The sequence below is a fragment of the Passer domesticus genome, chromosome 2 (assembly GCF_036417665.1).
Source record: "Passer domesticus isolate bPasDom1 chromosome 2, bPasDom1.hap1, whole genome shotgun sequence".
NCBI lineage: Eukaryota > Metazoa > Chordata > Aves > Passeriformes > Passeridae > Passer > Passer domesticus.
Genome location: NC_087475.1, coordinates 81,256,772 through 81,283,025, shown reverse-complemented (window position 1 = coordinate 81,283,025; position 26,254 = coordinate 81,256,772).

The window sequence follows — 26,254 nt, the reverse complement described above, 5'->3', positions numbered from 1 at the left end:
TTCCATGTTATTAAAATTCTCTGTACACTTGTAAAAATTCCCACTCAAGCATCTCAAAATCAGATGCATTGTTTCTGTTTTTTGGACATCCTAATTAATCTGTTACATTGTTGTGATTAAGGCTTTTCAGAGCTCTGGTTCTTGTGATATAATCACCATCATTTTTATTCATTAGTAGTTGATGGTAGTGACCACAAAATACTCAGCAATTTCCAGATATTCAGACAAGAGAATAACTGCCCTAAGTAGCTGAGAGTCCAAAAAAGAGCTCATTAAAACAGTATTTAATTTTTTGGATTCACTGAAAATCTGTATTAGACCCATTCATCTTTTGATTTAAAGGTTTTGCTCTGCAGAAGATGCAATATGGGGCTTTGTTAAGAAACGAGCCTGTAAAGCAAGAGTGAGCACATGGGCTGAGAAATGCTCTGCTGCCTCTCATGCTTAAATTCCCAATTTTCTGTATGGACAAGGTGGAGTACACAAAGGAAGTGCAGTACACCTTCTTCATAGGAAGAAGGTGCTGTTCTTGTGTCACAGGGAGCATTTGCCTGCTGCTGGTCCCCAGGGCCCCTTTCCAAAGCTACGGGTGCTTGGGCTGTGGCTTTATTTGAAAGAGCACAAAAATAATCACATCCTGTAACTCTGGGTCAGATGCCTGACCTACAAAAGCATTTTTTCTGGCTTTATGTGGGTATAATGAAATCCCTGCATAAAACACTTCTTAAATATCAGCTGCCCACAGCTGACCTTCTGCCTCTAGAGAGTGTATCCCCTCAACCACAAACTTTCGAGATCATCAAGAACTACAAAGGTGTGTATGCATGTGTGTGGGTGGGATTTTATGATTCTGAATTAGCTGAAGGGATTTTTCTCTAGCTTTACAAATCTATCAATTTACTACTGCTACAAAGGATCTCAACCAGCATTTTCTTCAGTCCAAGCATTAAACAATGAAGTGAGTAACTGAGCTTTCATTAGAATTGGAAATTGTACCTGGCAAGCAGTTTATAGCAGAAATTCAAACCAAGGGACAACATAGATTTTTTGAGGGTTTCATTTAACATTTTCTGTTATTTGATTAACATAGTTTCTATTAGCCTAGCAGCAGCTGGGATTTGATTCTGTTTATGCAGTAGCTCAGAAAAAAAAATGGTACTTTTGAGCAAGCTCGTGTCCCCCAAAGCAGTTTTGTGATGTAGTAATAGCAATGTGTCAAGTCCTTCCTTTCACTCTTCTTCTTTCTGTGTCTTTGCTGTTCTTAAAATAAATTTGCAGCCTAGAAAATGTGGTTTATCTGAGACAGATTGAAGGGCTTTGGGGTTTTTTTAATTGTTATTTTCAGTTTATACCAACAGCAGCATAAGGCCCAAATCTTAATATTCCTTTTTCATAGTTTTAAATCTGTCAGTGATTCTCTACCCTTCTACTATCCTCTTGCCCTGTTCTTCTATAACACTGATTTTAATGTACCTGTTTTGAGCAACAATATCTAATTTCCTAAAACTGTATGCAATACCAATCTGCTGTAAGTCACAAAGAGATTTTGGTAACAGTTACTTATTTAAAACTGGAACTACAAAACATGCATATCCCCATATCTGCTATGTCCACACGATTTGACATATTTAATTTAATTTAATATTATTTTTTAGATAACTTGGCTGATACTTCTAGAAGTGTTTTAATCAGGTGTTGAAGCTAGCCTGTACTCATTTTAATGGGACTTGGAGTGCAGGGCTATCAGTAAACAAAGAAGAAAATGAAATAAATCCCATTAATTAGGGTGAAACAGTAACAGAGCAGTTCTGGTTTTACAGATGGGCAAGATGTCTGATTGAATTTCCCAGGCTATGCAGATTGGCTGCAGATGGTGTGGAAAGTGGTCCAGAACTCAGAATTCATATAATCAAAAACATGCTTAGATCCAAACAAGAATGTTTTCCCATGTGATGCTGTATAGCTTGCAACCTTATCACAATTTGGTAACTTTTCAAATCAAATCATAACATAAACCTCACACAACACAGCACTCAGCAAGGGCTCTCATTAATGATGCCATTATATCTAATAATTCAATAACAGCAGAGCTCCTGGATACAAGTTAATTTGGCCCCAAGTTATAATTTCTTATTGCAAATGCTGACTGATAAGTGCCCAGGCCAACTGGAGATCTGAAGGGAAGAGCATTCACTGAGTAGGTAGTATATGAGCAGCACCTGTTATCATTAAGAAAATTACCCTGGAAGAACTTCCTGCCAGTGAAAATATCCTGAAAAAAACAACAGCATATTATTACATTGTAACACATAATATCCTCAAGGTCTGAATCTGAAATTCTGGATACTTCTCTTATCTAGATATGAGACTGTATAAATTATTTTTTTTAAAATAATGATGACTCAGAGAACAACAATCTTTTGCAAAGGGGGCTGTGTAAATATGGTGACATCTTACCGCCTGGAAGAACACTGAGACTGTTCTGCTGACTTCAGAAATAAGCAAGTAGATGACTCCCTCCTTCAACCCTGTTCAGTTTGCAAGCTCATACCCTTTTTGCTTCTGTTGTTTGCTTAGGATATTGCTTCAGTTTTAATTTGAACATAATAAACCCTGTTTAAACAGCTATTACACACTCTTTGATGCTATTCTGATGTAGTAAAAAGCCAAAAATATGTACAACTGCTTGTCTGACATAAAAGCTCCTTGCTTCACTATCCTCCTCAGGAAGAATGAGCAAGTCTGTTGAATGCCTGGAGGCAAGTACTGCATGGCAAATAATCCTTTTGTGCTTTTTCTTACACTTGCACCTAGAACTGACCTCAGCTTAACTCACAGTAAGACAGCAGATACAACATTTTTCAATGAATTCAGTTCACCTAGTGCAGCCTTCACCTCTGCACCGAATCACCTTAATGTAATGGAAGAAACATCAGAGAACCTTAACTGAGAACCAGGCTCAGTGGCTTTGCAGAGGTATCCCTAATACTTTAGCCTTTGTGCATTTGGGCCTTCTTTATTGTCATTCATTTTCCTTCTAGCAGTGAGAGAGTCTTAAAATTCTATAATCTTTGAGATAATTATCAACCAGAAAAATTAGTGCACTAAGTTATGTAAGACATTAGATCATAAGAAAATACACAGCAAGATTCAGTAATTAACTGGTATAATGACAGCTGTTAATTTTTGCAGGAACAATTTAGAAAGTTACTCAGGTTCAAGAATTTGTCATTGAGTCTCTTGTAATAGACTGGTACTGCTTTAAGGTAGCAAGACATCCAGAAGCAGAGCAAGAAGGGAAGTAAAAATGAATCTCGTATATTAATTTGTACACTCAATTTCAGAGAAGAATCACATTTTATGGAAAGGCAGTGAGCCTTGTCAGAGAGTTTCACAAAGAATGAGATATCAGTGGAAGCTTAATTTTTATATTCCTCTCAAAAGGTCTTAATTAGCAGGGGATAATGAAAGTGAACTTTAAAAAAACCTACCAAAGTCACTCTGTAAAGAGAAATGCCATTAAATAAATTCTCATCACTTGGCACTTTAAAATTTAACTTGACAAATGATGGTTTAAAATACAACTGACAGAAATTCTGCACTAAGGCACCTCCAGAGTTTATGGGACTCACCAGATCTTGCAGCTGGGAGAAAAAACTATAGAGAGCCATGAAGGAGAAAAAGGAAAAGGAAAAGCTCATGATTTTAAAGAATATTCACAAGTGAGGAATACCTTGTGAAGGTATCTCAAGGGGAGTGGGAAAAACCTGTTTCAGATGTAGCTGTCAGCTGCCAGCCACAAGCGGAATAGCTCTGTCAAATTCCATATCCAGCAGAAACTTAGTTTCTGGCAGAAGCAGAATTTGACAATTTTCCCTCCAGCTGGGCTTCAGGGCTAGGGCACTTAGGGAGTCATGCTGTCTATGTAGCAGCTCTGCTTTGCTTACTCTCCTTTTTTTGGCAGATTCACATAAATTTTCCTTTCTTCCTAGAAACAGAAGTGAATATGACAAGAATCTTCCCAGTTAAAACCTAGAGAGACATATTTTTTCTTATTTTTTGAATCACAACTAACATTTTCAGCAGAATTGAAATTTAAATTTTGAACAGCTCTAGGTTTCCCTGGTGTTGTGGAATTGGAGGAGTCTGGAAATTACTTCTATAAACCATGTATAAATCCATGGACAAGAGGCAACATCTGTGGCATGATATAGTGCTCAAAAGTAATGAAGAATAAAGAAACAGCTGTCACTGAATCAGATGATCAGGAAGCAGGTTACAGAGGGGAGAAAATGGAAACGTATTTTTTGTGCGAGAAGAATTAAACTGTGAAACTCCTTAACACAATTCAGAAAAGCCAATGGATGCAAGACCCTATTCCTTATAGTGATGGGGAAGAATTCCCATTTGAGAGAATGGACCACATGAAACCTCCTAGTTCAGGAGGTCCTTAAAACAACAAAAGACAAAGTCCAGGAAAGTTTATGGAATATCAGTCTTGGTTCTTATTCTGTGACTTTAAGTATTTGAACACCAGCTACTATCAGATAGAAAGATGATGGTAAAATGGACCATTGGTCTGAACTACTGTGGCAGCTGAGAGGCACCGGCCATTGAAAGCTGCTTTATGTGGTCGTAGTGGACAGATATGCAAATCCCAAAGCCTTAACTGAAGTTTAGCTGAGCCTGATCTTCTGCTTGTTAAGGAGAAGTTGCATATATGAATCATCACATAGAGAGAGGAAAGCAAATATTGCCAGACAACAAGTCACCCTGCTAGGTTAGTTTTACCAACAGCCTGATCAAATATCACTAATTTTCACACTTCTAATTAAAACTTACAAGAGTCAGGAGTTTTATGAATGAGAAAAGTCTTGCTCCCCACACACCCTTTCCCCTTTTGACATTATTTTAATTTCTTCTAAGACTAAACATGTCTTCAAATACATTACATAAATTGCTTTTGAAAGTCCTTGGTTTGAATCTCATTAGGATCAGGTGTTTTCTGTTGACTGTTACTTTCAAGACCAACAGAGAAAGAAATATTCAATAAATCCATTTCCTTAGAAAAGAGATTTCAAACTGAAGAATGGTAGACTGAAGAGTATCCCAGAATAATGAAACTTGGATATCTATTTTTACCTCAGTTACAAAACCTTTTCTTTTTTTTCACTTTGGCTCACTTGATTCTACTCTTTTTCATTTTTTCATTTATAAATGGCACAATAATTTCCTGAAATACTGTAAAATTCAGTGTTTGCAATTCACTGTTTGCAAAGTCTTCCAAAGACCATACATGAGCAATGTAAAAAGAAATAAAACCCATAAACTGCTTCTATTCTCCAGGACAGTGAGACAATTATTAAAAAGTCTGAATGGGACTACTTACCTTGAATTAATTTTATGACAAATATAAAAATATCTGGATGGGTTTGCTTACCTTGAATTAACTTTATAATTAATGCTTGCAAATTTTTTGTGTCAGTGGAACCACTATTTTTAGTAAAATGGTGGTTATCTGCACAATGAACACTTTCAAACCGTTTGCTGTTATATAATAGCACTTCATGGGGGCGATCTATGTTTATTTGTCTTTAAAATTGAGATTTTGGTTAAAGATACGCACACAAGAACAAACAGACTTTTGAAGACTAGGACACATTTCAGATTTATTGCATGTTTTGAAAGAAGGTGCTGGAGATGAATGCCAAATGGGTGGTCAAACTCATACCTGAAAGTGTGCTATATTCAAAGCAGCTGATAATAAATGCCAAAATGGTAACTGTTTGTATGCACTTCCTAGCAAAGATCTGTGTGCTCGCACAGAAGAAGGCAGGTTTATTTGGGTTTTACAATAACCTCATGCAATGTCCTCAGCAGCTTTGTAGACCTATAAACCTTAATAAAAGGCTCCAGTTCTTAATAGCATCATGCTATAGATGATCTCATAAATTACAGACACAGCTCATGGCTTCTGCATCCCGAATGTCACAACCTCCAGGTGGCTTGACAATGCCATGGCCAGAGTTCAAATTATAAAAGTCAATAAAATGAGATGTGACACCTAGCATTGTACATGCTTCTTGAAGATCATGTATACATAGACATAAACATTAAGCCTCCATATAAAATGATAACATTTCAGCACATAGAGATTAAACTGAAAAAAACTTTAAAAAATAGGAATTTTTTTAAAAATTGCAAATCTGGGAGTTACCCATAAAATTTACCAAGTTCAACAGCAGACTTTGACTTAGTTCTTCCATTGCAAAAATACTTCTGTCCAAGGCGTGCTCATGTCCCAGTAATTGTCATGTTTTAGATGCCTGAAATTCATGCTCCTTCAAGTACTGGAATGCATTTAACTTATGCTAGCAACTTTCCATGGCATCTGCACCAAAGAGCACATTCATTTAACCTAGCTGAGCACATCCAAGTGAGATGCATAAATTAGTAGTATGGTCATTTTAAGGAGAAGCTCAGTTCTTTCTTCTCATCTGCCTTTAGTCATCTGAAAGCTTGACACTTAATCACGGTCTTTATAGTTGGTGCAGGTAGACATCTCTAGAATATTTATCCCATTCTAGACCACAATCTAAAACTGATAAACTGAGTCACTCCTGGTCACATCCCACTCTCTTGAACACAGAAAGAATTTATTATTCTCATCAAGATTTAGATAATTTGGATAGTCAATGTAAAGGAGGTGAAAGAACCTCTACCATCTTTTTTAGTTAAGGAATAAAGACACCACCCATGGATGAAACAATCAGCCACTGAATCACTCTTTGGGACATGGCATTCTCTATTCAGTGACATTTAAAATAGATTAACTTCTGTTGTGAAACTGCCCTTTACTTTTTCCCCCCTTTAATTAAAAATATAGCTTGACATGATTTTTGTTTCAGGATTCAAAACATCTCAACTAAAACCTCACTTTTCCTCCCATTTTTATGATTTTATGATTCATTAAAAAACCCAAACAAATGTGGCTTCTAATCAGCATATTTTGAGGTTTCTTTTGAGATTGATTTGTGAAAAGCTGAAAAATATTAATTCAGTCATTTCTAGTCCAATCATCTTCATGATAAAATCCATCTAAAGTAAGGTATATATACTATTCTAGCAGTTAAAAAACTGCAACTGATTTTACAGGAGCATGGTTAGTACTCTATCTATGGTGTTTTGGCCAAATTCCAAGCCAAGTAATTACATTTACATACCTAAATTCACCATAGTTGTTTCATCTGGATACTGCAATATTATGTAAGCTCGTTTAGCTAATTTAGCACTCACATGAACAGCATAGGTTCAAAAGTTCAACTTAAACTTTATTAGGTTTGCAGTCTGCTTAATAATACTTAGCACTTAATTAATCTGCACAACACCCTCGTGAGTTACTTAAGTTAGTATTAGCAGGAGAATCTGTGAAAAAGGAACAAAAAGACAGGAAGAAAAATGTCCATCCTATAATGCCATCTCTCATTCTCAGATAGGTGTTCAGGTGCCTATAGTACTTATTTTTAGTTCAATGGTATTTAGGCTTGAAAAGACATTAAATCAAAGAAAAGCACACAAAAGACATAGTGAAAGTCTACCCCATTTCTAGTGTACCTATGCATATGTCAAAAAAATCTGGAAAAAAAGAACACATCCTAATTTTCTCTTACATATATGGAAGCACTGGATACATTTGTTGAACAGGGGAATCTGTGATGAGGAAAAAGCCAATAATAACAATAAGGTAGTATTACAATAATGTGAATACCTGCTTGATGTACTTATCACACCACTGATGCATAGTATCATACAGGGCAGCCTGTAGAACAAACAAAGACCAAATGTCTTTAATAAAAAACCACTGAGTCCCATCATCTGATACATGAGAAGTCCTCTGTGCTCCAATTCCTATGTCAGCACCAATGCAGTAAACAGGCTGGTGTAATGGTAGGCATGTCCAAATGCAAAAGGAGGCAGTGCAGTTGCAGATTATTGGAGAAGCTGCTGTGTGAAAATGAAGCACTTGGAGGAGGGCTCATAGGCACTTCCGAGTTTGCTCTACCCTTCTGCCTAAACTTCATTACTTAGAGAAGTACTCAAAATACATAGAAGTTGTTATTCTCTGTGTCTCCTGTCTTGTGGGAATTCTTCTGAGTTGTTTCTTGAGATCCTACTGTTTGATCCGGCTCCACTCATCAAGACTGGCTCCAAGTCCTTAAGTCCTGTTTTCTATCTAGCTGTGCCATCTTTTCTCTGTCATTGATAGGACAAACAATACTGCAGGGAACTCTGAAAGAGAAAACCATAGAAATCTTAATCTATGCTGTAAAGGGACTTGTACAACTATGGATATGCATAATATATAAACAAGGCTGAAACTGCAGAAGAGAAAAATATTTCCTTTTCTTTTGAAGATTATGACTGCAATTGAACTCATGATAGCCACAGACCACAGTCTGTATGGACTTACAATGAGGTTTACATATGGTCCCTATCACAGAAAGGAACCTCTCACACTTTCAATAACTTTATGTTCAGAGTGCTTAATAAAGAAAATTAATGTGTTTTCATATACGGTGTAATGGTACACACAAAAAAATTTTAAAAGTATTTGCCAATGAAAACATACAGGATAAATGTAAGGTGTATGTAAGTAAATCTCTAGTCCCTATGGAGGCCTTTAGTTACTACACATCTTTCTGCTCTACTGGGCTCTTGATTTTCAGTAATTCTCACAGGCATGACTGTTTCAACTCATTGCATCACTCATGGCACAACATGAGAAATCCAGGACAGGATCCTGCTAGAAGATCCATGCAAGTAAAACTCTAGGCTTCAGGTACTTTCTGATTTCAGGTGGGTCTGCACAGACATGAGGGACAAACCTTTGCTGAAAATGAGCAGTAGGCATAAATATCTGCTTAGCAAAGGAGTTATGAAGTGTCAGGGATGTATCAAATAGAATAACAGCAAACCTAACATGTTTTTGTGATCACATCTTGGTTTACTGGTTCACTTTTCCTGCCCCATTATTCTTGCTCCTCTTCACTGCTCTAGGGAAATTAATTTGTTTCTTTTCTAAATTATTTTATATAGGACAATCAAGTCAAGAACATGAGGTTGGTAACAAAATATGATAAAAATATGATATTTCCTATCTCCTCAAGTGTATATACATGCATTGTAAGTCAGGATGTCTGAGAGAAACTTGTGTGATCCATGTGTTTTGGTTTTCTTCAGACCAGACAGTATTAATTACTATATATATATATATATATATATATATGTATAAAATAACATCCTCAAAGTATTATGTTAATTTAGAGATAAACACCAACAACAAACAGAATAGTTAAACCTTTTGCTGCCTGAAAATGTACATTGTTATCACAGAAAAAATTGCTTCAATCTTTCTTTCATGCAATCATTAAATTTCGTAAACCCGTCTTGACTTAGCATTAATTTCTTCATTGAAGCCTTAAAGAAAGGGAAGGTTATAGCTTTTGATCCTCAAGACATTCAGCCCATCAGCACGCTTTTCTGGCACAAGTGAAGAGTTCTCATCTTTATAGTGCTTCAACAATATGCTAGAAATGAAGGGCTTTTTCATGCCTGTGGCACTTGAAACTGAATGAATTCCAAAACACTGCAATTTAAATACCAGGAAAAGTGTATTGAAAGAGACTTTGTAGCCATTCAGTATAATCTGAAGGCATGACAAATCTTCCATCTCTGTATAAAAATGCATCCCATTATTCACTCAAATCCACAGCAACAAGCTACACATGTAGTGTAGTTTAGGGAAAGTCCAATACCAAAAGTTTTCTGCATTTCTAGGAAGGTATCACTGAGATCATCCCAGGTCAGAAGGAGAGCTTTAGTCTTTTCACACAGTGCTCCTGAAAAGCCCCCATTTTTTGGGTGGAATCAAATTTTTCCAGCCAGACTGATTACTTCAGACTCCCTGCAAATTATGCTAGAGGAGAAGGAAGAGAAAAATATATATCTATTACCAAGTCAAGGACTAGGATTTAGTTTTCCATCTTAGAAGTCTGTCTTCTCTGCCCTTCAAACCTGGTTGGAGACCACACCTCTCTGTCAGTAGCAGATAGACAAAGCTGAGAAAAAATTCCCCCATGGCAGAAATTGATGAAATCAAATAGTACTCTAATCAGGGACTTAAAAACAACAGGGTAAAAGACACAAATAGAGATGATTCATGAGAAGAAGAGAAACAGAATGAAGATTTTTTTTTTCCTTTTATTCAGAGGAAACAGATGGTGAGGATTCAGCAAACTAGAAATCAACAGGAAGAGCCAGAAGAACTACCATGCACCATGGGTGCTTACCATTCTCCCTTTCCTCCCATCAAAGGGCTGCCTGTGCCTCACCATTTTTTGTGCTGCTGCTGATTTCAGGGCACCAGCTCTGCAACTTGGACAACTACCCAGCCAACTCTTTTGGAGTTGGCCATGTAGCTGTCTTTATTCTCCCTTCTCTTTTGTCAGAGCCATGTCCTGGTACTCTATACTTGGTCCTCCATAATAGGAGCAGGGGGTAGTTGTTTGGTTTCTCTAGGTTACCCTTGCTGCGCTATGTCTGTGCCTCACTAGAGAGAATTGTGTTCCATTGGTTACTTCTGTTTCATCACCTCAAAACAGCTACTCTGTGGTCTACCAGTGATGCATTACACAGTTAGGAAATGGATATATTCTTCCTGAGGAGACTATAATGGAGGAAAAAAAAGTCATGTCATTGATTTTGCTAGACATGGCAAGTTACTGCCAAAAATAATGTTACATTTCCTCTCGTAACTACTGGTGGCCCACGAGCAACAAAATTCATCCAAAGCTTCAACCTTTGATATAATAAACTGGACAGACAAAAGTTGCCAGAATTTTCATAGGAATGCAATCCAGACATTTACTGTGTACCAGGAAACATGAAAACCTTTTTGGTTTTGATGTGAAATTTCAACTTTGTACATTGCATGCTACCTATGGGCCCTTCTCTCAGGCTTCATCTTTTACTTCATTGCTTTTTGGTTGTTTTTTTTTTTTAATTTATTCCAAATGTTTTTGTCTTTTCCTGGGTGATGTGGTTTATTTGTCCCACTTTGTGTGGACACAGGGGATCTCCAGCAGATCAAACAAACCCCACCACCCAGCAGGTCTGACCAGTGGAGCCAGGCAGTGACTCTACCTTTGTTCTGCCACCTAGCATGGCCTTATGACTGCCCCATATCCTCCAGATAATGCTCTTTCTGAAGTTTCTTCTCTCCCCTCAGGTCTTTCTTTCTGAGGGAACAAGAACTCAGGAGTACGAGTGACAAGCAATTCTTACTCTCTCATGCAGCTGGGACATCATCAACCCATACACACAAGAGCAAGACTGCAGTTATCTCCCATAATAAATGGACAGATTCATGGTGCCACTACCATTCACAGCTTAGAAAATCCTGCACTCTTCCACCATTGTTCCCTGTCTAACACAGACACACACTGTCTCATTGGCCTTTCTGACATTTTCAGGCTGCAAATTCTCTCATTATCACCCATTTAGTTTTCTCAGACTGCTGTTCACAACATGTTCTCTGCTCTCAGGTGAATGTCCAGCTGGAAAAAATAAGCTTCCTCTTCAGGTCCATCCTGGTTTTAATCTGTTGCTGTCGCAATAAATCCCCTGTGGGGGTTTTCTTACTTCCTATTGTTTTCCCTCTTCTGCTATAAACCTCACAAATATTAATCTCTTTTGGTCCTGATTTTCCCTTGCCTCCCATCTTTTATTTCTCTAAAATGCCTGCCAGGACTTTTCACACTTCATCATGTCTCCAGCAATACCGGCTCTGGGCCAATGCCAGAGCCTGCAACTTGACAAAATATGTTGCAAGGTGGCTTTTCTTCCACACCGTCTGCAGCTGTCATCTTCTCTCAGGGTCTGATATTACAAATTAGGCAGAGCTGGCAGGAGACCATAAGTTCTTTACCTCCCAAAAGTTAGATTGGGAACAGAATTTCCTGGGAATTTTCCTTTTAGCTCCTTGCATGCGAGATAAGCAGCCTGGGAATCAAGGTGCTACTTTATCCTGACATTTTCCTCTCCTTTTGTTTATTGTGCCGTGCCAACTTTTACAGATACTATCATGATGCAATGTGTGGTCAATTTGCAGGCATCACCTCATGCCTTGCTAGCCTGGACTGTGAAATCTGTTAAAGAGTTGATAAAACTGAGGGAAAATGTTAGAAGACCAGCAGCTTCATGCTGCAACAAGCACAAGAGTAAATAACCTGGGGACTCCTGGAGGTTTTGGTTCATTGATCTACAAGGACTAGTTCACTATGAGCAGGGCAATAGAATAGGTATTTGTATACCCCAGCAATTTCTCCATCAAACACATACTACAGGCACTAGGATTTGTAGAACTACATTTTTTGGACTAACAGCTAGAACTGATGTGCTATGTAGGGTTTGAGTTGGGAAGTATTACAGCTTCTTCATGACCTTCCTTAGTCTACAAGTAACTCTGTGTGTCTTGTCTAGCTGGATTAGTGAGAATGAAAAAAATCTTTTTCTGTTACTGGGTTTTTTGGACTTTAGGGGGGTTTGGTTTCTTGGCTGCTTGGTTGGGTTTTCAGGGTTTGTTTTGGCTTGGATTTTGTTTAAGATTACAAATCAGGATATATGTAAGGAAAGGCAAAACACCTCTCAGCTAAATCCAGTTATCTTTCAGAGCTCCGACTGGTCCAAACCTGAGCAGGAAAGAGTTTCCAGCATAAAAATCTGCCACAGAACTTCCCACCAACATGAAGAAGGTGAGCTGCACTGCCTGCTGAAGACTTGCCAGCTGGAGGCTCTTGGGTTGTTGGCTCAGAGCCCTGTAGTTTGTGCTTTGATCCTTAGAAAAACACAGAAAATAGTGAGAGTAAAACAATGTGTATAGTTTAAGCTGATGATAGAGTGGAAAGCTGGTAGCTCAGTCCAAGGAGATTGTGGAACAATGGGGAAAAAAAAAGAAAAAAGATACTTGCTCTGTGATGGTATCAAACACCTAAAACAAAACAAACAAACAAAAAAACCAAACAAAAAGAGAAAAAAAAAACCAAGCAAAAAAACAAAAAAAACCCCCGAAAAACACCAAACCAACACCCCGCCCCCCCAAAAAAAATAAATTCAGTGTTTCAGGTTCCCATGGGATGAATGGTGTCAGGCAGGGTTGATTTAGCAGTATTTGAAAAAGGGATAAGTAGTTACTGAGAGAAGACTCAAGTGGGTACTAAATGAAAAAAGAAGGCCTCTGGAGGCTCTGGAGACCCTCTTTGAGCTCAAACCATCAGTCACAGCTTATCTTTAATCAGATCTCCCACTTAATCAATGTTTTCTCAGAATATTTTTCTTTTTTATTGTTATTATACTGGTATTGCATTATGATTTTTCTGTTCTTAAATTCCAGTTTCCTTAAGTTCAATTCATAAATTCTGAAGGAAACCCCTATAGCAAATTATACATGGTATAAATAAATTAATCTCTCTTGTCTGAGAGTGAGTTTTGACGGACTACTGGACAGATTATCTATATTTATACCCAGTGGGTATAGAAAGTCATCTTTCCTTGGACTGGGTCAGTAGCCTGATACAAAAGGAATCAGCAGTCCTGGTTTCCCTCAGTAGCTCTAATTCTGATCTTTTGTGTGACCCTCTGCAAGTTACTTCACGTCCCTCACCTGCAAATTCTTTTCTTATACATAAAAGTTTAATGAAATACTTCCTGTTGAAGAGTCTTTATTTTGCTGTATAATCTCTCAACTGGCTAAAATAATGACAGCCTCAGTCTCCCTACACACGACTGTAATACAAATAAGTAATAATAATGCCTGGTTTCATGCAATGTTGACAAACTGAGAAAGAAGTTTCTCCCAGTATGCTTTTCCAGCTAATGTATGCCTATATTTATTTGAAAAAAGCAAAGCATATCCTTGTGGGACCACTACCCATCTTCTGCCAGCAGACATACCAGTCCCAGTGGAATGCCTGTTATGAAAACTATGAAAATAATCCAAAAGGAGAACACATTTAAGTTTCCATTTTGAAAGATTTAAACATTTTTGCTGGCATGAAAATATCTTTTTAAAGCAGACTCATGCTATTTGATAGTTTGGAAAAAAAAAAAAAGAAGATGAAAACATAAATATTTGCAAATCTGCTACTGTTCTCTGTGTGTTCCTCAACACTTCTCATCTTAACATTTATCAGCTACATGGTTAGATCAAACAGTTCACAGAAACTGAAGTGAATACATCAGTGTAAAATGGACTGTTTGCTTTTTTCCATTTGGATACCTTTGTTTCAATTTTTATTATATGCAAAGGAATCCAGTCAGATTTACCCACGTACTTATTATTTCTCAACCAGAAGCATGTTGCTCTTTTTTCCAGAACTTCCCTCAATGCATAAGGCATACTTAATATCACTTTGCTCAAGATCAATCTAATCACACATTTTTTTAATCTTATTTAGTACATTACAGCATTTCTACCCTGGCAGGGCTGCACTGCATATCTGTATTCAGCAGAGTAAAAGAACAAATTGAAATATTGCATTACGGGGTCCTTTTAATATATGGTATCTCCATCACAGAAACCTGCTACACATTTTGCTAACTTTCAGCTGTCTTTTTACTAGGTTGTCTGGATCTCTGCATCTTTTGCTAGAAGATGTTTCCTCTAGTCTTTGGATTAGCATGTTGCTACTCTCTGTATCACCTCTGATTTTTTAGCTTTCTTCTGAAAATGGTAAAAATTAGTCCCAGCCTGCTTCCACCAGTGATTTATACAGGAGCAAAGAGATGCTTACATACACCATTTCTTTTCATTGCCTTTTGGCTTAGGAACTATGAATCACACTGTCTTTTTGGCCCTAGTTTCACATGAGAATCTGTATTTAGTGGTTAGCTCACTGTGATGCTCCAAGCTCTTCAGGATCTGTTTTTACAAGAGCATGAAAAAAGAACATAAAGTTCAGAAAATCAGAAAATATCAAAAATGGAGGGAACTGGAAGGACACAGACACAGCAGGGTAAGGCAGGTCTTTCTTGTGGGTCTGAACCCTCACTGATTGTGTGTTTAGCCCAGCAAAAGACTGGTATTTTAAAGTTTGCATTCCTTTCTTTTGGGAGGAGTATAAAACAGATGTTTTCAAAAGTTGATGCATTCTGTTATGGGACAGGTTTGTAAAAGAGATAAGTGAACCGGCTTCAAAGATAAATCTCTTTCCCTTGTTTAATAGAGAGCTAGTACATTTTCAGATAGTTAAATTTTGGTGACATTATTCTGTGTCAGGCTTGTGCCTTCACCTGCTTCTTTGAAAATTCTGTAAATATATCTTTCTTTTTTGGCCCTGAATATGTATTTTGTACTTAGATGCATTAAAGAACAATTTATTTTAACAATTTCAGTTTACCAAGTAGCCTGCAGGGCTATCTTGTTAACTGAGGAAGTTTTCCTATGTTTTTTGCTACTTGCCAAAGTTAAAAATACTGATATCATATTTATTCTTAGTTCATGGAATCATAGAATCATGGAAAGGCTTGGCTTGAAAGAGGCCTTAAAGATAATCTAGTTCCAATCCCCCTGCCATGAGCAAGGACACCTTCCATCTTCCACAGTGCTCCATCCACCCTGGCCTTGAACACTTCCAGGGATGGGGCATCCACTTCTCTGGGCAACCTGTGCCAGTGCCTCACCACCCTCAAAGAGAAGAATTTTTCCTAATATCTAATCAAAACTTGCTATTTTTCAGTTTGAAATTATTCCCCCTTGTCCTATTCCTACAGGAACTTGTAATGAGAGTCTCTCAACAGAGATTAAATTATTTAAAAAAAATAGTTGAACCTAATCCATAGGACTGCAGGACCAAGGGAGAAATATTTCCACTTGATTAATTATTGAGATCTAAATTTGGACTACACTAGTTATCCAATTTCTTGTTTATCTAATATTTAGGGTTTTTTTTTTCCCCAACACTATTAATGTGTGGTATCTCCATCCCTAATCTTACCCTTCATTGAAACCAGGGGTAAGGCTTGACAGAGCATTCCTACAATAAGTCTTTGCATTTGTATAATTAAAGGCAATGCAGATTCAGCTTTTCAAGGGCCCTGTGAGGGGTTTACTACTGAATTTCCTTAATGTCTCATGAAAATGCTGGACCATACTAAATTAGCATTTTAATCCTAGTCTCCCAGAAATGTGTTTGCAAGTCACAGATGAGGGCAAAACATATTTCTACACATAACATTTCATCTTCCTCACACATACCATGTGACTATGTGTCAACAAACTTACAATTTGTCTGTGCAGAACCTTTCTCACAGAGGTTAGTATATTTATAAGAAAGGCAGCACACATTTGTCTTCACCAACGTAATGGAAATGGAGTAAGAGACAGCTGAGAGAAGCTATCATTCCTTCATTCTGCTTTTCACCAAATACTAAACAAAGGATAAACTCTTGTACCAGATGTTCATATCATGGTATTAGGAGACCAGAGAAGAGAGTAAAAGTTTCTCACCATCTTATTATAAATGCTAACTTCTCTGCAGTAGTAGTACTCATATGTTAATATTTTGGACTGATTAAAATCTGTCTGGAATATTTTAGAAGGGCGAGGTTTTTCCGACTGTGTAGGGGTTTTCATTCCTTTCTCTTTTTTCTTTAAATAATCAGGAAAAAAAGCAACCTTATTTTGATTAATTGAACAGTTTCCATAGCAGCTGTGAGCCAGGTGGTTGGAACCAGTTACTTAGGATGCTAAAGTAAGGGTAATTAGTTTATTTTTAATCTTTCAGTTCTGTGGGAGTGGAGTTTAGTGTGTTAATGGGAGAGGTTCTGTCAAGAAGTGTCTTGGCTAATCTGTTATTATCATTTAGTTTTATTGATGAAGCTCAGGCTTTACATGAAAAGAAAATGAGTGGAAAATTCTGAGGCAAAGCAAGCTACAGTTTTCATTCTGGCTTAAAAGTCCCTAAAGGGCTTTTTTGTATTTTATTCTTATCAGGATTTTTTTTTATAACTGAAAACCTGAGGGATTTGGTTCAAAGAACAACTTGTGTTCATGCAGAAGGACCTGCTCTAACACAGCAAAAAAAGGGCATTAATTGCAGAATGAGAAGGCATGGAAAACATATTAACTGTGTAATTCTTTTACCAGCTCCTATTGTTGAGGGAGGGCTGATTTTGATTAATTTAAAGTGTGTACATTTGCCGAGCAAAAAAATTTATTACTTAATAGTCATGTTTCTTAACTCGACTCCTCAGCCCATTTTTTTTAAAATTCTTCCCACTAACTTCTGGTTTTAGTTTTAAAGCTACTTGTCAATTATCTAGTTTTCCAGGTTAAAGAAATAATTTTTTTCGCTTAAAACATGAAAATGGATCGATGCATCATTTCAGCATTTTCAATGTTCTATGAAGGTTTTTTTTTTCTGTGGATTAAGGCCAATTAGCAGATGGAGATTTGTAAACTGGAGAAAGTCCAAGGGGGAGGAAGTGCTTTCTTTCAACTAGAGGCTCACTGAGTTTACATCTACTATCAGCTAAATATTTTATTAGAAGAAAAATCCCTTCTCAGGGATACTCTTACTACTGTTTTCTCGCAGCATGTTCTAAAGCTGATCCAGAACAACTGAGTTTTCCAGAGCTGTGTTCTGGACAAGGATGAGGACAAACTCAGACCACCTATCCTATTTCCTGACTTAGACATAGCTGCTTCTTCCCTGTAATAGGGGAGTTGTATATTTGAAGTTAAGTTTAGGAAAGGCTTAGAACTGCTTCTGACCCTCTTGACTTCACTTATGTGAATTAGAAAGCTGAGTTAGGTAACCTAGAAAAGCTCAGACTGTGATCTGCTGCCCTTGTACATCAGTTGTGCAGGCTGTGTTTGCAGTTGTTTTAGCTTTCTGATTCTCATCTCATACATATTTCTGGATTTAATCCCTTAGTATTCACCATTTACTAAGCTTTGCTTCATGACACAGAGCAGTCCCAAGGCACCTTTTGGGTCAGAGTTAACAAAATGTGCTCCAGAAGCACACCTATTTCATCCTCATCTCCAAAAGGTGGTCAGTTCAAGGGAAAAGGAACAACCCAAAGAAGCACAGGGTTTACACCAGGTCCTCAGCACCAAAACCTTCAATCTACAGATCTCTCTGTTGGGTCTCACTACCTACTACTGAAGTCAGAAGCTAACAGAGGAAGCAAAAAAGCCACACAAACAAGAAGTTTCTATACCATTACAAACACCTAAAGGTCTTCTTCATCTTCACTTTTGATCCTCTTCACTAACTACTCTGAAAGGTCTCTGGCCCATGGCAGGATTATCCCCCTCAGCTATGTCAAGACTTTTCTGGGAGATTGCTTGTTCTTACACACCTGAGGCAAGAATTACATTATATGGGTGACTCTGTTCCAGTGCATGACTATGATGCCAGAGCATGACAAAGCATTGCCTTAGCACAGCAGAAAAGGATTCTTTGTTTGTTTCAGACCCTGTTGCATCTTCACCCAGTTGAGTGCTTTGAAGAATTATTTGCCATCAACTGGATGCTGTGTCTCAGAGCAGCAAAGGTGTTAGAAAACAACAAAGCAAAAAAAAAGGATTCTGATTCTGGCCCAGTCTATATGTGGAAGCACAATATCTAGGTTGGGTATAAATAAAACTAATAAATAATTTTAATTTGTCTTAAAAAGAGCTTTTAATTAAACCTAAGTTACAGAGGTCAGCAAACTTTAGACAAGTATTAGATATTACTACATGACTCTACATGTACTATCACTACACTGTTAAAATGCAAGATTTTTGTAACTAGATATCTAATTCTAAAATAATCATGTAGATACGGCCAGCATTTTCATGTGCATAATAAGTAAATGTTCAACCAAGTTTTCATAGCAATTATTTTGAATCTTCTCATTTCAATGTATATAGACACACATTTATTTAAAAAGGTATGAAGGAGCAATAAACTGGGGCATCTCAGTCTGAGTTCCCAGACTGCCTCCTTTCTCCTTTGTAGTTATCTCTCTGGTCCCTTTTTCCATCCTCCTCCTCCCATTTGCTTGCACCTGCTGCTAGTGAACAGCTACATTCGCAGAACAGTTAATTGTAACCCACATCTTTCCCTCACTGACCAGGTCTGGCCCAGTCACTGTAGTAAGCAGCTTGGTAGCCTTCTCTTTAAAAAAACTTGAAAGAAAACAATGCCATAGCCTACCACAAAGAGCAAGACTAGTGAAAGTTCAAATGATTTCTTTCTTTCTTTTGAATTTGGTGTATGTTAAAGGGCTCTTGTTCTCTTACATAATGTAACCAGCTTGGTTTTGTCTTACTGTCTTATAGCGATAAATTTTTTATTTTATTCAAATAATGATCTTAAAATAGGAAATAGTATAGATTCCAGGGTGATGGAGTGGTCAGGATGGGAGAGGTTCATTTGGTGAAAGAAAAGGAAAAGCAAAAGGAAGAGAAAGCTTTGGTGGCAACATCAAGGACAATTTTTTACCTCGAAGAACCCATCTGTGTTTCCAAACATAAATATGTGAAGGTGAGGGGTCTCCTTATTATGCAGGTAGGGCAGAACAAGGCTGAATCCTATCCAGCTGAGCTGGTTCTGTTGCTTTGAACCCTCTGGAAACATAAAGATCACAGTATTCCACTGTGTAGCTGCTGCATTTCGTGGTTTGTTCCATCAGTTGGCTTTCTCTTCCCTTGGAGTATTTTTGGACTGCACCTTCAGAGAATATTTAACTCTGCTTTATCCATAATGTAAAGTGTGAAAGGTATTAATGGAATGTTTTTTTCTGAACTATTAAAATCTATGAAAGCTAATTTAGGTTCTGTTGCAATATTTGTTTAACCTGATCATTATTTACAAAATATTCCATGCAGTGGAAGGGTGAAATTCTTTAAATACTCCTAATTTCAAAGAAAAAAATAGCAATGAAATGTATGTAAAGGGAGGCATAAAAGGTGACTCTTAGTTCAAAACTACAGATTTAGGTTTGGGCTGGAGAGGTGTCAAGTTCTGTGATTCTCAAAGTAGGCAATACTGCTAAACATGACTCATTAAAAAAACTATTTCTACTACTATCTGAGTTTAGATTCCAAATAAAAATTGAATGTTACATCTCTATCCTGTCATGAAGCTGTCTTAGCCCTCACTATAGTCCTGAAACTGGTTGGAAGGGTTATGGAATTTAAAAGCTGTAGTTCACTCCTTTTCTTGCTTTCTCAGACTCCATTCTCACAGAACTGTATTCCTGTTGTGCCTTGCTTGATTATTAAGATAAAAGATATTGCTGTAGAAAGGCTGGAGGGCTACAGAAATCAACAAAGCCACAATAATTTGCCACAGCTGAGGCTCTGGCTCCTGACTTACCCTTTTATGCATCTTGTGATATGCTCCTCACCCTCTCCATTCCGGCAATCTGCAGCCTTTTCCAAGGTAATTCTAGAACTACTTCTAAGGAATGATATTCTACCATATTTGCAAGTTTTTTTATCCATTTCTATATTTTTATCAATAAATAAATAATAAATTTATGCATGTATAAGTCTATATACTTAACAGAAGATGGCACCAGAACAGCTGTTGGCATTGACAAATGACTGTGTTTGCCAGTGGAGCTCTAACTACTTAGGAAGACTTAGAAAAAAGCCCACTTTCATTTAATTTAAAAAATTGTATGGATGGATAGAGATATAGGTGCATGTGTCAGTAGAATTTTATTTTCTCACTGATTGGCCAGGGTTTTTCTAATTATTTTCTTTTCCTCCTTTGAGAAAAGCAATTCTAGCAAGCTACCGTACCTTGAGACTGCAAAATGAACTTGAATTGTATTAAATTTTCATTTTGTGCTATATTTCATGGTTTACCGTTACACCTTTGGAACACAATCTAAATGAATAATAGAAAAAACAATTCTAAAGATAAGAACAATCATATCAAGAAAATGCTGTAGGTTTAATGTTGCTGTTATGTAAACAGCAGCTTCCTGTCCTAATAGCCTAAATTGAACAGTGGCAGCTGCCTGTTTTTTGAAGACATCAGTAGACACTGTCATTTACTTTGAATAGGATTCAGAGCACGTGTGAACAAAAGTATACTTCTCCTATAGAATGATGACAGTAAAAGTATGTCTGGAAGATGCTAACTATTTCCTAGGTATAAATTAATCATTCTCCTCAGTGAAGATATATTAATGAAATAGCAATGCTTGAACAGTAGGTATCACTTTTTCTTTTTTTTAACATCTCATTTCTTGTAGGTACTGACAGTTTTCAAGCTGAGGTATATATTTCAGAGAGCAAGGTCTTGATGATATGAACATATTGTACTATATAAATAATAGCTTCTGTGAGTGGGTCTTGGCACATTCCTTCCAGTGCCAGATCCTTTTGCTCAAACTGTTCATGCGGTGAGGGAAAAAAGGACTTGCATTTTTCAAACAGGCTTTGTTCTTGTCAGGCTGACAACATTTAAGCAAACATAATCATCTGTTTTGTCATCATTCTTGAGTGCAAATAACTTCTGAGAAAAGGTTTGCCTCATTTTAAAAAAGAAAAAATGAAAGATGTATGGGCCTGAAACCCCAGGGCCCTGCTTAGATGTCCTTACAACTTGCAAAAGCACATTATATTAAAGACAGGGAATTGGCTTCATGGTACCATTCGTCTTTTATTGATGCCCTCATTACTGTGGGATAATGCATGATTAAGGCATGAGGCCAGGATCCCATGTATTTTTCCCTGCCCATCTGTGGTGGCAAATTCAATTTCCTCTGTTAACCTATATGTTTTCAGAAGTCTTTTCCTTCTCTTTGTGTAGCTTGTTCTTTTTTCTGTATTTACAATCAGGAAAAGGACTTTGTAAATGTGAAAGTACTGTGAACCATTAATGGAGGAAAACCACTGCAAGAATGACTACTTTCAAAATTCAGAATACATGTTTTGAAGTGGTTTATAAAATTTTATTTTCATCCAGAAACAATGACATATCAGCTTCAAATTTTGAAGAAATTAGCCTGCTCTACTTGTCCCTTGGCAGGCCACACCTGAAATACAGTGTTCAGTTTTGTTCCCTGCTATAGAAGAGAGATATGGACAGGCTGGAGAGCATCCAGAGAAGGGCCATGATGACTCTGATTTTCTAGACACTTAATAAAGACTGATAGGTTTAACTTTACCCTTAAATTGCTCTTGCCAAACTGAAAAACCACTTATCTCTGTGCATGTACTGAAGAAGAATATCTCTAAAACTATCAAAAATTTAGTTGGCTGTAGGGCTGAGACTGGAAATAGAGACTGGGAAGCTTGCTGCATGAGAAAAAGCTGAGAGAACAGGATGTAATCCCTCTTGAGAAAAGAAGGCTTATGGAAGGCCTTGTCACCATGTTCCAGTATTTAAAATGTGGCTACAAAGAAGATGAAGACTCCTTTTTTACAAGGAGTCACATGGGAAAGACATGGGTAATGTGTACAAGATACTCCTGGAGAGTTACTTCTATCTTCTCAGAAGGGCATTCCTGAGAACAAGCACAGAATATCAGTGAACTTTTCACATTTGTTTCAGATATGGATAAAATGTGATTTTCATAATGACTAAATAAGGCGATCTCTGTATGTAAACCTTTCTACAACATTCAGAGAAGGAAGATCTAGTGATTGTTATAAGAGAAGCTTTGCACACCATGTACAGTAACGAGGGCAAGCAGATTGCAAAAGCAGAAGCATGTGGTAAAAAGCCAAAGTTTTTATGACCAACTGTAAAGAAGTGGTGAAATGCATTCCATCTGGAATGGATTATGACCCAGAAACTACTAAAAGCTGGACAGCCATGAGGACCTGACCATGTCTGACCTCTACGTTTTTTGCAGAAATATTCAACAGATTCACTGTAAGAAAAATGTTAAATACTTGAACTATAGGCTTGTTTTGAGTCTTTGTATCTCTACAGAAGTTTGGCAGGGGATCAACCAAAGGATTGTGCAGTAAAGAAAAACTTCACTACAACAATGGCTAGTCTCAGAATCTATAATATATATTTTGAAGTGTTTTTTAAAAATCTTATTCCCATGATGAACATTATTATTGACCAGGGCATTGGGAGCTTTGTTTGCTGAAAGATTTTACCCTGAAATAACTGGATGGAAGGAAAAATATCTCTCTTCCAGTACCCCTTCTTAACAGTATATTGCTGAGATATTTACAGATGTTTCCTCCACAGGTATCACAGAGCAGACCTTTGTAATGATTTTCTTTAGAAGATGTTTTTCAAAAGTAGGCATTCTGGGGAGAGCAACTGACCTCTAGCCTGGCACGAGAGCTCCCCCTGATATGTCTAAAGGGTTTGTTGTCTTCAAGGCTGGTCAAAATTCTGTTCAGAGAAATGTATCTGTGGCTGGATATAATAAAAATTTCCAACATTAAATCCCAAGAAACAAAACCAAGACATAATGTCTTGGATCTTGTGTGTAGTATGTCCATTCAATTTCCTGAAGGTTTTCAGTTTCACGGCAATTTCCTAACAGCTTTAAACTTTAGCACTTTCAGGTACAGCTTTTCTTAGGGGAAAAAAAAAAAAAGGAATAAAAAGCCTAGAAAGCAAAGAAAAATGGTACTTTTCCCCCAGGGAATGGTAGGTTATAACCCAACAGTCTATCATTAAACAATACTGTTTGACTGTATCACAATCTGTTTCAGTATGATTTATGTGTTCCCAAACTACTCAGTACCATGCTGTAGGACATATAATGTATTAATTCCAGAATAAAACTCTTTATTAACCTGCAGGTAAGATATGAAACAACTAGTATATATTTGATCAAGGATTTCTTTTCAAAACACTGAAATACATCCGGAGAAATTCTGGGATTTAAAATTTAGGTTCCAATTCTCAAAATACTAAAATAACTCAAAGTACTAGTACACAACATCTCAGCTTTTACAGTTTATTTATTGTGGTCTTGGTCCTGTTCTTCAAATAAATGTAAAAGATAATTTATTTGGTGGAAAAAATTCTTTTAAAGCAAGCAGAAATCCTACACTATCACTCAGCTCAGTTTAGATTCATCTCACGCTGGAATTTAAAGTGTAGAATATTTTGTTCTTATAAAGCTTAATTGTTCTACAACCTCCACAGTCTCCTGTAATCTTTTTTCATGCCTAGAAATGGGTCCTAAACCCTATGGAATGTTCTATCTTGTACAAGGGATGTTGCATATGAACAGGTCTTGTCAGTGTTGTTGTGAACTTGTAAGTCAGGTATAATGGTGAACACCATTTTGGGGGGCTTGTGTGGGGGAGGTCAACAGATTACAAATTGTTATTGATGAACACAATAAATTATGAATGTACAGCTCCCAAGTCATTTTGCAGTAATAAAACAGACACCTCCCCTCCTCCTACCTCTCCACTCACAAATATGTTTAGATTAAAACCCTTTTTGTCTTAAACACATCTCCAATTACAAAAAAACCCCCACAAAACCCCCAAAAACAAACAAACAACAACAACAACAAAAAACAAACAAACAAACAAACAAAAAAAACCCAAAAAACAAAACCTCCTAGACCTTTGGTCTTTGAAATGTTGGGTATTTTACTTCAGTTTAGATCAAGTTATTGGGTAGTGAGGAAAAAAAAGGTCAGAATGCAAAAGAATCTGTCTTCATGCAAAAACTAAACTAAAGCTGTAGTCTTTCCACTATGTAATATTTCACTGTCCTATGTACCACACTTTCTGGTACACAGGATTCTGCAGCCAAATAAGGTAGTTCAATCACTTTAGAGAGAATGCATTATTTATTGACCAAAAGGTCAAAGGGGACCATGTGGTGCAGGGAATTTTCAGGAGGAATGGTGATCATTTGTCAAGAAAGAAGAAATGTACATTGATATGTGAAGTTATTATCCCTCTCCTGATCACAATTTGACCTTTGTCTTGCTAGGGCTATATATCACCCTAAGGGAAAGGAAAGCAGGACACAACCCACAAACAGGCAGGAGACTGGAAGGGATGATTAGAAGAGCTAAAGTGAATGGATAAGCAAGAAAAATGGGCCATTTGCACACACAAACATTACATTTGTTTTCAAGGATACAAGACAGTTTTATCACAGAGGTGATATGTAGTCCTTTCCAAATCTGAAGGCTTATACTAAAAATCAAAGAACACTTCTCTTTTTCTTTTTTTTAAGTCAAACATTTAAAAATATTGCAATTCATAGACATCTTCAGAAAAGTAACTTTTCTACTAAACCCAGTTTATTCTGTTCTTAATTTTTTTTCTTTCTACCTCTTTCAGGATGTGCTATTCATAGGTATATTATAAGAATAGAGGAGGGAAAAGGACAAAAAATGGCAGGTGTGTGAAAGGTTGAATAATCCACACATGAAAAAAAGCAATTATGTTTTGTGACCTATTGGAATACAGGGATTGCATATGTGGCAAGGTAAGAACAAAATACATCTTCTGTTACTATTAAACTCGCAGCACACTATTCAAAAGACAGGTTGTATGGCACACAAAAACATGGGGCAGCTGTGCAGAAAGACAGGTAGAATTTGTCACTTTGGAACTTGTATTTCTTTCTGTTTCCTATAATTTTCAAACATTTAGGATATGCCCAAAGTATTAATTGTTGAGGAAAAATAATATTTAAGAGTAATTTCTAAATCCTCCCTTTATGCAATTTTGTAGCAATAGGAGTCATGGGAGGCAGAGATCAAAGATACATCTACCAATGTGTGCATAGATAGTTATTTCATAAAAGTTTTACATTCTTCTAGTGGGTTTGCCCTGGTTCCATCTAAGCCTCACACAGCTTCTCACTTGCCTCCGCCCCTCAGCCCAGAGGTCGTACCTTAATGCCCTCATATTTAAAATCCAGTAGCATAGATGGAGTTTATCCAATTCTATGTCAAATTTTGCAGTTCTTTGTCTCCTGCTTTAGCAAAGTGCAGGAAAACAGAAATTAGTAAAATGCAACACTGTGGAATATTCAAATGCATCAATAAAGTGCAACGACTGGGATGGTTGTTTTCACCATTAGTTGGTTTCCAGAGTCAAAAGTCCTTAGAAAACCAGTCTTTTCCACCAAGCATCTTATTTCTTATCCTAAAATCCTAACCCAACCAAGTCAGTAGATAGTATATCTTTCGTCTAATGTATTCAAATTACAATTTAGAACCTTATCACTCAAAA